Genomic DNA, 6,183 nt, shown 5'->3' with positions numbered 1-6,183 from the left:
TCACCATTATTGAAAAAAATGTTAAGAGTGACATGAGGGTGCTTAAAACTTATATTAAAATTCACTCACACTTTACCATTTATTTCTAATGAAGCAGTTATAATAATATTAACTAACGGCCTAATGAACTGGTGCGCGCAGTCGCAAGAGGCTGGATAGTCATTATTTGCTGGGGGTTACTTGATGAACTGGGAGGAGCCTTGACAGTTGGGGTGGGGGGCGCAACAAGAATCAGGTGATCATAGGGGTTAGCTTGACATATGAACACCCCTTCCTGGAGGGAGGATATAAAAGAGAAGTCATAGCGTCAGCTAAGTAGCACACCTGGTGACGCCATCTTTCGAACGACAGAGGCTGCTCTTAAATAGCCGAGAGCAAGATCGTTCTAGTTTGTCTTGATATTCTCCAGGTTGTAAGTTACATTTTCATTTTCAGAGATTTCCTTTGCTTGCGATATTTACATTTTCATTTTAGAGACATTTTTTTCTGCGTTTAAAGCTAGCCTACTTTATTTCCTTTTGCTTTATTCGCGGAAAAAATAATGCTATACTTTTTGGAAATATTTACACTTTTTTCAGAAAAAAAAACTTGTTACATTGTTACTTTCCTCAGACTTGGCCTTCACAAGACGACTTTCTTTATTGACACACCCTATAGTATAACTGCTTATCTCCTATATCTATCCTCTGCGAACGGTTATGAAATCATATATAGCTTCAGGGATAACTTAATCAAAAAAATGATTAGCCATGTTTGAAATTACCGATATCGGAATAATTCTTTGAAAATTAACTGAGTAAGTTTGGCTCTCACCTTCTTCGGCACTTCGCCTCTGCCTCTGTCGGTCGGCTTCAGAAATTGGAGGTTTCGGCTTCAACTTAAAGAGAATAATCACCAACTATATTTATCATTTCCAACTATATCATCTTGATATTCTGAATTTTTATTTTCCTCCGAAGTCTCACTTTATAGTAAACCCCTTACTGTATCACAACATTCTATTTGTTTTATGATTTATTGTATGATCCTTTCTAGCTCATTTCTTTCATTTTCCTCTGTTAAAAGGGAATTTCTGTTTATATTTGTCAATATTGCCTGTTAATCATTTATTTTCTCTTCAGTTTTTTTCTTATATAAGCCTTTTCACTATTGAGAAAATTCAACTGAAGGTCTTGGATTCTTTGCGACTAGGCAAATTATATCTGTATGCGTGACCCTGATTAGTACAACTTGTAATCGTGGTGAGACGAAACCCTTTCCCCCCGTTAAGGCCTCCCCACTCAGGAAAGCACCCAGTAAATCAATCAATACCAGAAACTGGATACGCGTCATGAAAAAGGATACCACAAATGCAAATATTTTTCTATAACGTGTCCTCCTTCTCTATTGGTTTTGATGCTATTCTGGCACGCAAGATGTTTTAGAACCATTTCAATGAATCACAATGTTCTTCTATTCATCTGATTTAAGCTTTCAACATACACATATAAGTTATTTGACTGTGATGAGTCAAACCTACTTTGGTAAAGTCATTTTGGCTAAACTGTTTCATTAATAAAGGCTCTCTGCAAACTGCAAGGCTACCACTTTCACAGGCGAAAAAGCTTAAGCTAGAAACAAGACATAAGAATTCCACGCGTCAGGCGAGGTGTGCTTGCATCGTTGATTTCCTTAACTCTTAGATTGTCGAAGTGTCCGCTTGACATTTCGTTCAGGTTTTTCATACTTATTCTATTTCTTTTCATCTATGACGTTTGTTAATTAAGTAATGACTTACGTTGCTACGTATCTCTGTTCAACTGGGAATGCAACAGTTTTCTATAGTTCATTTATAATCTAATTTCATGTTTTTCGTATATATATATACATTACTCCAAAGCGAGAATTGGTATTCCTTAGACAAAATACCATCTATCAAATAACTACAACACTTGTACGAACACGTTTCATTCTAAATATAATATAATATAAGATTCATGTTTTCGCAACTTCTTGTATTGATCCCATTGCTAATGCATTCATGTTTTCCTAGCGAGGATTCCCGTTCCTGAACGATATCGCTATTCATTCTATTAATTTTTTAGACCTACAGAGAGATTACTTACTTGCTAGTCCTTCGAATCTAATCGGTACAGAATTTAACGTTTCCAGGTATTTTGTGTTTGGCTTATTTTAAGTGGCTGCAGTTTTCGTGACACATGAAAAATTTATTTTACTGCATTCGGCAACTGGTTGTGAGCAAAAAAAGATAAGTTTAACTTAGCTTGATAATAAAAGCTTTCCAATTCAAATAAATTCCAAGAACTTTATACTGCATGAATGTATACACGCATATATGTATATATATATATATATATATATATATATATATATATATATATATATATATATATATATGTATATATATATGTATGTGTATATATATATGTGTGTATATATATATATATATATATATATATATATATATATATATATATATATATATATATATATATATATATATATGATTATTAGCTATTGATTTATTCCGAGGAAAGCGGAGTTTCGATATGAATAATAGTACCAGAGATATAATCTACATGTTTATTACTGAGCTTTCGGTAAATCTATTTCCATCATCAGAGCCTAAAAATTGATTACATTGCATAAGTTAAAACATGGTTTGATAAATATTTCAAACGGAAATTTATAATGAACCACTAAAACTTTATGAAATAAAATAAAGAATAACTTAAAACTATAAAATCAATCTAAAAACAATACAAGATCAAAGCGCCAGCGCTATAAACTCATAAATTAAAATCAAACACAAGTTACTTCATACGTTGCCCGGCAAAGGTTTGGTTTAAGTTGGGGTTGAAATATTGGGAGTTATTCATAAAAATTAAGGATATCCTTGTAAGCATAAGGTAGAAGTACAAGGTAATTCTCTGAAGCAAAAGGTAGAAGTATAAGCAAATCTTTCTTTCCATATTCATAATGATTACCCTTTACTTGAGAGGGTATCCTCCAAGCAGAAGTAAGAGGTTGACTCGTGTTTCGGGAGCGCTTAGTTACGTGTTGGAACTAGTAAGATTTCATTTGTGCTGTCAAGATAAGAAAGAGTTTAGTATTCATAATACGTATTTAATGCCCTGTTTTTACTTGTATTTAATTAAGTTTACGCATCAGAAAGAACACAGACGCCGCCGCGCCTTCCCCAAAGCCTCGCTGGCGACATCTATCCCCCACCCTTTGCATTAGAAGTTCTTTGACCTCTTTTTAGTTCCCCCACCCCTTGCATTAGAAGTTCTTTGACCTCTTTTTAGCTCCCCCACCCCTTGCATTAGAAGTTCTTTGACCTCTTTTTAGCTCCCACACCCCTTGCATTAGAAGTTCTTTGGCCTCTTTTTAGCTCCCACACCCCTTGCATTAGAAGTTCTTTGACCTCTTTTTAGCTCCCCTACCCCTTGCATTAGAAGTTTTTTTACCTCTTTTTAGCTCCCCCACCCCTTGCATTAGAAGTTCTTTGACCTCTTTTTAGCTCCCCCACCCCTTGCATTAGAAGTTCTTTGACCTCTTTTTAGGTCCCACAGCCCTTGCATTAGAAGTTCTTTGACCTCTTTTTAGCTCCCACACCCCTTGCATTAGAAGTTCTTTGACCTCTTTTTAGCTCCCAAAACCCCTGCATTAGAAGTTCTTTGACCTCTTTTTAGCTCCCCCACCCCTTGCATTAGAAGTTCTTTGACCTCTTTTTAGCTCCCACATCCCTTGCATTAGAAGATCTTTGACCTCTTTTTAGCTCCCCCACCCCTTGCATTAGAAGTTCTTTGACCTCTTTTTAGCTTCCACACCCCTTGCATTAGAAGTTCTTTGACCTCTTTTTAGCTCCCACATCTCTAGCATTAGAGGTTCTTTGACCTCTTTTTAGCTCCCACACCTCTAGCATTAGAAGTTCTTTGACCTCTTTTTAGCTCCCACACCTCTAGCATTAGAAGTTCTTTGACCTCTTTTTAGCTCTCACACCTCTAGCATTAGAAGTTCTTTGACTTCATTTTAGCTCCCACACCTCTAGCATTAGAAGTTCTTTGACCTCTTTTCAGCTCCCTTACCTCAAGCATTAGAAGTTCTTTGACCTCTCTTTATAGCTCCCACACCTCTAACATTAGAAATTCTTTGACCTATCTCTTTAGCTCCCACAATTCTAGCATTAGAAGTTCTTTGACATATATTTCTAGGTTCCATACTTTTAGCATTAGAGGGTCTTCGATCTATATTTTGAGATGCCTTACTTCTAGCAATAGAGGCTCTATATTTTTAGGTGTCTTACCTCTGGCATTAGAGGCTCTTCTTCGCTGTTCTCTCCTGTCTTCTAGTTTTCAAGATCTTCTTTCATTAGATTATCTGTTTCTTTCGAGATTTCATTGTCTCTTTTCCTTAGTTCGTCAGTGTCCTTCTAGATTTCAAAAGAGATTTCAGTGCCTTAAGTCCTCACTTCGTCAGATTCCTCAGGGAAATCGAAGGCATTTATTCTTTACCTATCTGGGAAATGAGTAAAGAGATGAATACTATCGATTTCTCCGCATACACTATCATGCCAAAGTAAATGACGAGCAACATGATATACTTACCAATGTCGTCTGGATATGTCCTTACTTCAATGGCGAATTTTGGGACAATCCTGTTGAAGAACTACACGTCAATCACCGTTCAGTTGAACCATTCTGCCTCCATCCTCATTCCCTGCAATCCGTTTTTGCACCGATACAAAGCCTCGTACTTTTACCAAGAGTCTCCTTTAATAAGACATCGTCGCAAAAGCCCAAGCAAAGGATCCTTCAAGGCGCATACATTATGATCTTTAAAGTTCAGCTGCCAACGGAAGATCCCGTGTCTCTCTATAGGTCGGGCGATATAAAACGAACGATCGGCAACCGGCAGCAACCAAAACCATCTGTAGTTGGTGTTCCGAAGACGTAACACATAATTCTTACCGGCAGCTTCCTATTCCGCCAGAACGCGATCTCTGTGAGTTAAGTGAAATCCTTCTCCTAGTCATCACTCATTTCCTCTTATATACTCCTATTGACGCGCAATTCCTTGGTTAGATTTCGCCAGCTACATACAGACCATGTGAGGTGTTGCAGGCTACGTTTGAAAAAATGAAGATCAGGTCTTCAGAAGTCATTTGAAGCTCGGGGAGTTGTTAAGGACTGCTCCTGGAAATTTCAGTTCTGGAGTCATTCAGAAATCCATGTTAAGTATACGGCTATGTCCTTTGAAGACTTTTGGAAATTCGGGAAAGTTTTCTTCCGAAACCGTTCTGAGATTCCGTTCTGGAGGCATTCAGAATTCCATGCTAAGTCTATGGCTATTTTTTCTGAAGCCATTTGGAAATCCAGGGAAACTTTTCTTCCGATATCGTTCTGAGATTCCGTTCTGGAGGCATTCAGAATACCATGCTAAGTCTATGGCTATTTCTTCTGAAGCCATTTGGAAATCCGAGAAGATTTTCTTCCGAATTCTTTTAGGACTCGCAAAACTTCCATTCTTGTTTTACAACAACAACAACAACAACAACAACAACAACAACAACAACAACAACAACAACAATAATAATAATAATAATGATAATAATAATAATAATAATAATAATAATAATAATAATAAGAGGAAGGACTTATCCTCGAAACGCGTCGTAGTTTTTACTATTTTGTACCAAAAGTTTTACTTGTATTTTGTGAGAATATACTTGAAAAGTCTTCCCGATTTTGTCATTCACCCGACTGATGAATTTTTCAAGTCTGCTGGCTGATTGCAGCGCTCTAGAGAAGAGAATTATCCGGAAAATAGAAAAATTGGATAAGAAAATAAACTCTGCCGATGCAGCCATTACTTTTAACTCAACCTGCCTAAAAGAGGGTCTCCTACCACAATAATAATAATAATAATAAACTACGTGATTTGATTTATGGATTTGAGTTGAAAAGTTTTGAAGACGGTAAACGCTCAACTTTGCAGTTTGAAGGAAACTTTAAGATACCCGGACGAAGGGCGAAGGGTAATTGAGGTTTAAAGCAAACCGAATTGAAATAGTTGATTTCAGCTAAATTATTTCAGGTTTAGGATTTAGAACATTCTATTTTTGGTACGAATCGATATATATATATATATATATATATATATATATATATATATATATAT

The 6,183-nt window shown here is 36.3% G+C and overlaps 1 protein-coding gene across 1 annotated transcript in view; it reads left to right on the top strand.

Annotated features, from left to right (window-relative positions):
* The first annotated feature begins 329 nt into the window (after positions 1-329).
* Positions 330-6,183, top strand: part of LOC137616086 (small cysteine and glycine repeat-containing protein 2-like) — a 15,620-nt gene continuing 9,766 nt past the window's right edge. Inside the window, exon 1 of the mRNA XM_068345757.1 lies at positions 330-412. The gene's annotated coding sequence lies outside the window, so the exon portion shown is untranslated. The remainder of the gene's footprint in view (positions 413-6,183) is intronic.

This window comes from Palaemon carinicauda, chromosome 22, assembly GCF_036898095.1.
Source record: "Palaemon carinicauda isolate YSFRI2023 chromosome 22, ASM3689809v2, whole genome shotgun sequence".
In the NCBI taxonomy this organism is placed as follows: Eukaryota; Metazoa; Arthropoda; class Malacostraca; order Decapoda; family Palaemonidae; genus Palaemon; species Palaemon carinicauda.
This window is presented reverse-complemented; position numbering and strand designations above follow the sequence as displayed.